Raw genomic sequence first — 11,121 nt, forward strand, 5'->3', positions numbered from 1 at the left:
GAGAGAGAGAGAGAGAGAGAGAGAGCGAGCGCATGAGCAAGCGGGGAAGGGGCAGAGAGAGAGAGGGAGAGATTGAGGATTCCAAGCTCCTCTGAGAGTGGAGCTCCAACTCACAAACCAGTGAGATCATGACCTGAGCCAAAACCAAGACTCGGACACTTAACTGATGGAACCACCCAGGCACCCCTATAATTTTTTTGTTAGTTGCCAACAACTTTAAAACAGGAGATTTTGTGTGAAAATCTTGAATTTCAGTTCCTCTCGAAAGCTCAAATATGATAGCATTGGCTCTATAGTTAGATAGAATGTTCACTCTCCAGTTCAGGACTGTCCCCATCAGTCCCTATTGGTTTATACTCAAGTTGCTCATTTACATTAATCCATCTCTGAAGGCTTGGGCAACACCTGACTTGTGGGTTCTGTGAGCGACATGAAAATGTGGTCCTTTTGCTTCTAGAGCTCCAGAAATAAGACTGGGCATGGCAAAGGCCAAGGGAATGCCTGTGGAGACTGGGCCCTAAATTACAGGTCCCTGAAGCAGCAATGAGGGCCCCTAGGGCCAGCCTGCAAAGATCTGGTAGGGAGGGGCCGGGTCCAGTGGGTGTGGCCAGGGGAGCCCCATGGCTGTCTCTTGGGGCCTCACAGCAGCCTGTACCGGAAGAATGTTGTTAGGGTAAAGAACAACAGTTAACACTTCTCTCTGGCTTTTTCTGGATGATGGAAGCTCAGGATCCTAGTATAACACAAGAGGTGGATGGCAATGGGAGGAAGCCACAGAAATAAAGTGATACTGGGCATCTCGTTGCTCTTGAAAAGGTGAGTTCAGAAAGAGATCTGACTTGATAAAGAAAAAGTAATACCTGTTTTGCATTTTGATTATAGTGAAAATGTTCATTCCTGCCTTTAATGTGGTGTTTTACAACTTCCTATTTTGATGGGAGTGAAAAAAGTTAACATATAAACATGTCTGCCTCTTTCTCTCCTCCCATTCAAGACAGTGACTCTTATGTTTGCTAATTCTCCTCGCTTTCCTCACCCTCCATTTCTTTTTAACAGCCCCTGTCCTTGCACATGTGTAGGAAATAAAGCAAACTGAGCTTATAACAAACAGCTGGGAAAGGGGAGGAGAGGAAAAGTGGCTGTGGCTAGGGTTGGTGGGGGAGACCAGGAGGCAGCAGGACTGGTGAGTCAGTGGGTCCTATCCTTCCTGGAGGGAGCCAGGGGTGAATACGAACTTTGTGGACCACAGAACGGTAGCAGTGGGGGTTGCTTGTCATGAAATAAGTAGGATGCCCTTAATATTTAAAATTTTTAGTATTTGGGGTTCCTGAGCGACTCAGTTGGTTAAGCGTCTGACTCTTGATCTCTACTCAGGTCATGATCTCATGGTTCGTGGGATCAAGCCTGCGTTAGGCTCTGCGCTGACAGTGAGGAGCCTGTTTGGGATTGTCTCTATTTCCCTCCCTCCCTCAAAAAGATAAATGTAGAAAATAAAATTAAAATTAAAGAATAATATTTTTAGTATTTATGACAGGATAAGATTGGTGAAAAGAACAGCTTTAAATCCAAATGACAGCCCTGCCTTAGTTTAAAGCTAAAGTTCTCTTTTCTGCTTATTATGGATCTTTGATAAGAAATACAATTGCTGAGAAGTCTGTTTTGCTTGCTGTTTGCTACGAGCATTGTGAGGCCTTTCCTGAATGTAACCCGCTGTGTAGTAGAATGGGTTGTAAACCTTCCTAAATGTAGTCTGATATGTGATGGAATGAGTGATTGTACATAAACTAACCGGCATTTCTCGCTTCTGTAAACCTGCTTGCTTAGCACATTCCTCACCTAGCCTACCCCCTTTCCCCTTCCCCCTTTTTTCTCCCGCCACAAGTAACGGACAAAGCCTTCCCGCCAAAGGACAGACAAAGGACGCCCAATCAGAGAACAACAAATGTCCTTACTTTAAAATCAACTAATCAGGCCCCTCATAATTTGAAACCTCCCCTGTGCTATTTGTCTCTGTCTATAAAAAACGCTGTACCAACCCTGATCGTGGCCTCTTGCGTCACCGGCGACGAGTGCGCAGAGGACCAGGTTCGAACCTGCAATAAACGACCCTTGCCGCTTGGCTTTGACTTACTTACGACTCTGGTGGACTTTTGTGGGAGGTTTCGGAACTTCGGGCATTACAATTGGAATGGCTATTGGGTAGATTGGGAGAGGGGAGACTGAAATCTCAACCTGATGCTGGTACTGAGAGGAAAAAGGATGATGAGGATTTTGGATTCAGGGTTACTCTGTATCCTGGATTCTCCAGAGTGAATGGGGGACTTAAGTTAGGCAGGAGGGGCCTGTCCAACTTTAGAACTGGGCAGGTAAAAGAACGGATTGTAATGGAACTGACAAGATTTGGGCAAAGGCCTGAATCCAAAGGGGGTCAGCAAGGATGCTCATTTCTATACTGCCTACAGGGGTGGGAGGCTCTCCTGGTTGGGAAGAAAATCAGATGAAGGCAGGGAAACCCTGTACTTCATTGCTGCTGGGATCACTAAAAGGTCCTCACTATTTTAGGGAGGGTATTTCGTTCAGCGTTTTCCATTCATTTGCCTAACGTGACCATTCCTCACTGCTGAATGGTGGGGATGTATTTATAAAAACAAATGTTGATTTTTATGATTGCCATAATGTCCATCAAGCCATTCTAAGTATTGGAATTCAAATATATTCAAATTAAACTCATTTAAATTCAATGCATATTTGCATAATGCCTATTGTTTATATAGTATTTGAATCTTGCCAATGTGCCAACAGTGTTCTTTATAGCATTTTTCCTAACTCTAGGATCCATTCCAGGATCACACATGGCATTTAGTTGTCATGTCTCTTTAGTTCTCTTTTACATGAAACAATTCTGCCTTCTTTTGTCTTTAATGACATCAATGTTCTGAAAAGTATAAGTCAAGCATTGCATGGAATGTTCTCCATAGTACCTAATATATACCCTACATATAATCTTCTTAAGACTAAGAAAGATACAGAGAGAAAGAGAGACAATCTTAGTGTTCAAGGGACCTGTGAAATTATTTCCACAATGCTTAATTCTAAAAAAAGTAAACTAATCTACAGGCTAACTTAAAATTAATTTTTAAAAGAGCAATTCAGACATTACATTTTCATTAGGCAGTTGCTTCCTAAAGAATGGTTTGGAGGGGGGCTGAAGTATATGTATTCAGAAGGTTCCATGAAAGAATCAGAAGCCTGAAGGCTGGAAGAACTTGGATAGAGAGAACGCAGGGTGTCAAGTACCTTATGAACAGGGTGCCTCTCAGTGGCAAATTACATTTTCCGAAGATGACCATAATAATCGCTCTTTCTAGGACCCAGCCACCCCTTTATCAAGTGAGAAGTCCCAGTCTCTTCTTCTTTGAATTTGGCTGAACTTGTGACTGTTTCCATAAATAGAATGCCATGGAAGTGACACTGAGTGACTTCCTAGGCTAGAAATGGCCATGCAACTTCTGCCTGGTTCCCTTGGAATTTAGCCACCATGCTTTGAGGAAGCTCAAGCAGCCCATGGAAAGGAATCAAAACATCGGGCCTCTGGGCCTGGCTGAGCTCCTTGGCAGTAGCCAATACCAACTTTCCAGCTATGTGAGTAAGAAATCTTCAAGGTAAGTCCTCTGGCCCCCAGTTGTACAGCCCTAGTTAAACTATGGAGAACAGAGTTGCTACTCCCACTGGGCCCTGCCCAAGTTGTAGATTTGTGTGAAAAAATATATAGCTGTTTTAAGCATCTAAGTTTGGGATGTGGTTTGTTGTTACATAGCTATTGATAATCAGAATGTTATCAGTCAGTGGTCACATGAGGATGAAGCAAGAAACCAGGAGTGAGGTGCTCAGAATCCTTTTATTTATTTGTTTACTTATGTATGTATGTATTTATTTGCTTACATATTTATTTAATTATTTAATTTTTTAAGAAGTTTATTTATGTTGAAAGAGAGCGGAAGAGGGACAGAAAGAAAGGGAGAGAGAAAATCCCAAGCAGACTCCACACTGCCAGCGCAGAGCTCGAACCCACAAACCATGAGATCATGACCTGAGCCGAAGTCAAGAGTCAGACACTTAACCTACTGAGCCACCCAGGTGCCCCTCAGAATCCTTTTAGATACAAAACAAAAACAGTGTTCTAGTTCATGGGTACCACAATAGAAGGGACCCAATCAGAAGAAGTTAAACAGAGGTCTCTTTACATATACTGACTGGATGGACCGCATAAACAAGAAAGAGCAGTCACACTTGAAAGGTTCCAGCTTAAAAACTGTCATAGTAGGCTCCAAGCAGAGCTCCAAAGAGTTTTGCTGGATCAGCCCTTCAACCTCCTGCACTCTATCCTAGTCCTTCACAGTAAAGACCATATCCCACCTTTGTTCTGCTTCTCTGCTTTATAGTAACAATCATCAGGCCACTCCCTGCCTTGCCCTGAGTACTCAACTCCCAAGTAATTGAAACTAAGGCTTTTGAAAAGTGAAATGCACAGCAAGAGCCTCTACAGTATAGACCCAGGGTCAGCAAGGACAGTCATAGCCATTGTGCTTAAGACCAGCCCAACTCCACAAGAGTCACTGAGCAAAGAACCCAATCATGAGTCTATCTCATGAAAATAAGAGCTACTATATGATAAAGACTTCCCAAACGTGGGTTAGGATTTTCTCCTATAGGTGGCTAGCGGTCCCTTGACAGCCATAGAAAGAGCCTAAAATTTGTAAGCAACTCCTTTTCCTTTTCTCAAGTACATGTAGGGTGTAGTTGGAAGACTCAATTGCAGTTGATAAGCTGTAATTAGGGACTTATGATTTCCCTAGAGTTTACGGCCAACAGCTACAGAATCTTATTAGAAAATTTAATTAATGTATTTCCATTAGATTTTCATTTACTGGGGAGGGGGGGACCAGAACAGTGATGAAAGGATATTTATAGAAATGAAAAAAGTTAGGTAGATTACCATTTTTAAAGCCTCATTACAACAGAAAAACACACTTTTAATGCAATCTTGTTCAGTTGAATGAGTAAAAATGCTTCTCTGTACTTTTTCTAAAATTGCCTTTCCTCTTCCTAGGTTTAAAACAAATTAAGACTCAAAAAGATATTCCAGCTTTAGTGAAATTAGTTCATCATGGATTGGGAAAGATACAATCTTGATTATAAAGGGCAAATGGAACAAAGAATACCATGGCTAAGAGACACAACATTAATGTCTGATTACTCAAAGGATGAATAATATCTCACATAATTTTGTCCATTATAATAGACATGACTGTACTAATATATATCCCCACCATTCTACCAAAATGACAAAAATTCTACAAATAAAGATTCATCAATTTTCAGTAACCCTTTTTTGCAACCTGTTAAAATATTATTATTTCTGGAAAGAGTACCATATCAGTTATGATCAGTTATTACAGTTTTATTTCAGACCTTTTGAAATAAAGAATTGCTGCCTTGGAAAGCTGTGGCAAATGTCCTGGGTGAAGGAGGATGCAGGACAGATACATTTTGATGTGAAAAGGAGTGTAATAGTTTTTCAGGAAAGCCGGTCTTTATGGGATGAAACAGAGGCATGAAAGTGGAAGTTGAAGAACAGTCTTAAATTACTTTCCAGGGTTAACCTTCATCTTTAACGATAGGAGGAGAATAAACTAGGTTATGATTTCTTAAAAATAATTACTGAGGGGCACCTGGGTGGCTCAGTCAGTTAAGCTTCTGACTTCAGCTCAGGTCATGATGTCACGGCTCATGAGTTCAGGCCCCATGTTGGGCTCTGGGCTGACAGCTCAGAGCCTGGAACCTGCTTCCGATTCTGTCTCTGTCTCTCTGCCCCTCCCCCGCTCGTGCTCTATCTCTGTCTCTGTCTCTCTCTCTCTCTTTCTCTCAAAAGTAAATAAACATTAAAAAAATAATAATTACTGAGTTGAACGTAATGAAAGTTCACCTCTTCCCTATCTCAAAGTCCTTCTGCTCTTCTTTCCCTGACAAACAAACATCTAATCTTGTCTCAAGGTTTAGCTCCTCAGTGAAGCCTTCCTTGAACCTCCAACCCCTAGAGCAATTACCCCATCTTTAATCGCACAGTATTTTGTGTATACTTCCTCACAAATGTATAACCACCGGTAGTACATGAGCCCCTAGCGTTTTGACAGTCTCTGAACAGAAGGGTGTCTAAAGGTTAAGAGATGAAAGAAGAATTGTCACATCTGTAATTTCTGTGCAATGGGAGAATTCTTTTCCAATTCAAATGCAACCCATATGTTATTTTTTTCCTACAGAGGCTTCAGGAACATTCAGAATAGAGACGGATAGAAACCATCAGCAGTATGCAAATCGAGCCCCTATTCCTAGTTAATGAGTATATATTGGCAAGCATTTTGCTAAACTCACTTAACAAAGCAAATCTCCTAAGAAGTACAATTGGTGGGGAACCTGTTACATAAAATCTGACCTATACATTTACAAATCAAAAATCAGAATCTCTGAAATTGGCAACAAGTACCCTGATACAAGGAAATAGACTTTAAGACCAGACCAGTATGGTCTGAGCATGGTCCCTGAGTAGGGAGAAGAAGAGTCCAGAGCGGAAGAGAAGTAATTTACTAATTTGTAGTAAGGGTATATTGAAATTTAATCCCTAAACACCATGACATAGCATTTTAACTTTGTCCCTTTACTGATCTACTATGAAGCCATACTCAACGGCAAACTATTGTTTTTGTTCATCAGTGTGAGTTCAGGCAGTCTAGAGCCTTTAATTAATTTTACAAAAAGTAGAAATAATCTCTCAACTTTTATCAGAAATAGCTATCGCAATCAATTCAACCTATTTAAAATTTCAAAGGTAATCAATATCTAGGTTATCAGAATGAGTCCACCAGGTAAGAATTTTTCCTTACAGAATTTCTTCTTAACAAGGCATATTTCTGTCTGAGTGTGCTCCCTAATTTTGTATTCTCAATTACTAATATGGTGACTGACATAATAGGCATTAAATAAGTATTTGTTGTAGGAATAAGTGGAAAGGGGTGGCCATAGCTCCCTTCAGGTAAATCCCAAAGGCAAAATAGTTGAATTTTTTCATGGTGCATACAAAATCTATCTTGCTCTTAATGAAAAATGTCATAAATAAAACTATTAGTATAAAAACGACTTATATTAAATAGAAGTGAGGGGTTCTTTGGGGTTTTTTTTTTTTGCTTTTTCTTTTGCTCATGTCCTCACATCAGTATGTGAACCGAACAATGTGAGTGCTATCTTTTTTTTTTTTTATAGCGAATAGGGTTTCTGTAAGTAAAAAAAAAAAAAAAAGGTGTTCTTTAAGAGAGATGGATCTAAATGGTGTCAGCTAAATTGCTTCCAATTTAGCTTGAAATCCAGAAAATAGATGGTAATGAAGAGAAAGGATATGGATTTTTAGTTCATGCAAAAGAGCACTCTTCTCCAAAGGTACATCAGGTCAAGTTGGCATGCCTTATTTATAAAAATTATGATCGTTGTATCTAGACCAAAGTGAGCCCAAAAAACCCACACCTTTTTCAAACCAAATTCAGATTTCTTTGGGTTGATGTCTCAAAACTGGAATCTGAATGGGGGGGGGGGGCTCTTAGTGTCAGAACTGCTCTAAGCTATGGAGCACTACCTTTCCTCATGTATCCCTCCAGAACCAGAAAATAGATACTTCCTTTTCTGATAAAGACATACACCAAAGTCATAGTTACTGCTCGAAATTGGGAAGATGGTACAAACATTATTTTAATTAATGCTTGGCAGCTATGTGTGGTTACACATATTTTTGATTAAAGTATTTGGAACTAGACTGAATGTCAACACAATCAGCAGCTGTCACCATTTATATTTACATCAAGGTAAAATTGTAAGTCTGGGACCACAGAAAAACAATGAATAGGGACAGAAAAGAAAATACTTTTTATTAATTGGTAAATTGAGTTGTACACAGAAATGTCTTCTCAAGTTAGAATCAGAGAAGTGGTTTGTGCAAACATGATCAGTTTAAAAGACCAAAATGCTAAATATCCCAATTTTCTTTAACTTGTTTTAAATAGCTTCTTTCATTTTTTTTTTCTAAAAAAAGGTCCCAGTCTCTACCACCATATTTGTCATTCTTATGCAATGCTTTTGGACAGTGATGCCAAGTAATAAAATAGTTCTTGAGCTAGAACCAGAAGTATGCTAGCTTGGGGGAAGTCTAACTGGATTCAATCCAAGAGGCAGAAGGGCCCAGAAATGGCCTGTTAGTTGTAGATGGAACGTCTGCCTCCTGCCATACCATCTGACTGGTGGAGAGAGGGCTGGGTCAACTTTCAGACTTTAATTATAATACTGTGTTAATTGAGACTCTTTTTATTGCATGGAATGAAGTCTCTGATACTGAGTTAGGAGGACTAAGACAAATCATAAGGATACACAAAAATCAACCCTTGAAGGTCTTTGGGATCTAAGGTGAGTCTGTTGGCCACATACTCCTTGCTTTTGCCTTCAGCTAGTGAGGCTTGCCTCTCATGATGTCTCGCTTTACTGGGCATATCTATTTCATTTCATCAGATTGTCCCCTTATTTATAAATGAGGAGGCGGGTTTTATTGCACAGGGCTCTTACAAGGATTAATGAATTAATGCAAGCACTTAGAGCAAGGGTGCACTGCTTTCATCCATCAATTCTTCTTCTCTCCTCAATGTGATCCCCTTTCTGTAAACCTCCTACACTCCCTGCCATCCTCACTCTCAGCTGATGACTTGTTTCCTCCTTCACTGTGAACCCACAAGCAATCAGAGAACATCCATACGCTCCCACCACTGCCCCAACTCAGTAATCAGCGTCTGTGCCTCCCCTCCTGGCATCATGGACGTCTTTCTGTAAGCCCTCTCCTCTCTTCTGTACAGGGACACCACACCAGGATTGTTCCTCATTCTTCCCTGGTCCTTGTTTCTCTAGTGCATTGTGCCCATCAGCATACAAACTGTAATTTCTCCTATCATGAACAAATAAAAAGACTGTCTCTTGACTCCACATCCATCTGGTTACTACCCCATTTACCTCTTTCCCTTTAGAGCAAAGCCTCTTTCTCTTTAGAGCAAGAATGGTCTATTGCATTTTTTTTAAGTTTATTTATTTTTGAGAGAGAGACAGAGACAGAGAGAGAGCGCGCGCGCGCTTGAGCTGGCGAGGGGCAGAGAGAGAGATAGAGAGAGAAACACAGAATCCAACCAAAGCAGACTCCAGGCTCTGAGCTGTTGGCACGGAGCCTGATGCGGGGCTCGAACCCATGAACCAGGAGATCACGTCCTGAGCCAAAGTCAGACACTTCGCCGAGTCACCCAGGTGCCCTGGTCTATTGCATTTTCAATTCTTCTCCTCCCTTCCTATCTTGAAACCATTCCCATCAAGCTCTCATTCCCCCAGCTCTCCACCAAAGCTGCTGTTAATAATTTTGCAGCACCAAACCCAGTGGTCTCCCATGGCCTGTGTGTGTCATCAGGCACGGTCGACCCCTCTGCTTCTCCTTCACCTTGGCATCCCAGCCTCGGTTTGCTCCGCCTCAATGGGCTCTCATGCTGAGTTTCTGATGTGAGCTTTCCTTCATCTCCCAGCTCTCTGACTGCCTTCCATCTTATATGCTGGCAGTTCTCGATGTATGGCAGCAGGACAGTTATCTCCACTTTTACATCCAATAGGCACCGCAGACTTAATATATCCAAACTGAGCCCCCAAGTTTCCTCCCACTGCCTGCTTCTCCCACAGTTTTCCTGTCACAGGAAATGGCAACTTTATTCTTCTGCTTGCTCTATTGACCTTGACTCCTCTCTTTCTCTGAACCCCACTTCCAACCTGTCAGTAAATCCCAATAGCTCTGCTTTTAAAACGTATCCCAAACTTGCCAACCAGTTTTCGCAATTTCCGAGACTACTGCTTCAGTCTGAGTCACGATTGCCTTTAATCTAGAGTATGGCATTAGCTTCCCATCTGCCCAGGGCTCCTAGTGGTCTGAGCCAGAGGCACCTTGTTGAAAGGAAATCAGAACGTGTCACCCTTTTACTTCCCACACCCAGAGGCTTCCCATTTCAGTGTAGAGTAAAAACTAAAGTCATTATAGTGACCTATAAAAAAGACCCAACACCAACTGGCCCTTCCTTCCACCCATTACCCTCCGCCCTCCTCCTATCCAGCCATTGTGGCTGCTCAGGGCCTTAGCACTTAATATTTCCTCTGCCCAGAATGCTCCCCCCAACCCAGATATCCATGTGGCTCACTCCCTAACCTTTCTGTGGTGTTTGTTCAAGTGTCACCTTTGTTCAGAAGCCTTCCTGGCCATTGTGCTTAAAATCCTACTCTCCACTAGCCTAGCCCCCTTTCCTGCCTTGTTACTCTCCATATCATTGACCAGCATTTATATACTATTTATTTTACTTGTTTAAAAAATTATTTGCTTCCACATAAGAATGGAAGTTTCATGAGAACAGGTAGTTTGTTTGTTTGTTTATGTCTATGTCTCCAGTGTGTAGAAAAGTTCTTGGAACAACGTGGGCACTCAAATATTCAAACAGTGATTGATGACATATAGATAAATGGTCCCTAAATACCAGCAGTAATTATCACCTTGCTCTAGACTGACCAGTTCTGCTTTCTTGAGCAGGAGACAGCTCATGAGGAATTTCCATTGTAAGAGAACACAAGCTATGCAAACTCAAACTCACAGTTTTTGCCATGGTGGGACTTTTTTTCCTAATTTAAATTCAAGTTAGTTAGCATACAGTATGGTCTTGGCTTCAGGAGTAGAACCCAGTGATTCATCTCTTACATATGACACCCAGTGGTCATCCAGAAGAGTGCCCTCTTTAATGCCCATCACCCATTTAACCCATCCCCCCCACCAACCTCCCCTCCAGCAACCCTCAGTCTGTTTTTCTTGTGGAGCACACCTCAGGCTGCTCAGACTGCTGCTGTCCTATTTAGCACATCACAGTCTTCCCGAAAAGATGTTGAACTACATGCTCTGCTTTCCCTCTCTGCCCTGTCCCTGGTTCCTCTCCCACAGCTGGGATCTACCCCAGGTTGAGG

Source organism: Prionailurus bengalensis, chromosome B3 (genome assembly GCF_016509475.1).
Source record: "Prionailurus bengalensis isolate Pbe53 chromosome B3, Fcat_Pben_1.1_paternal_pri, whole genome shotgun sequence".
NCBI lineage: Eukaryota > Metazoa > Chordata > Mammalia > Carnivora > Felidae > Prionailurus > Prionailurus bengalensis.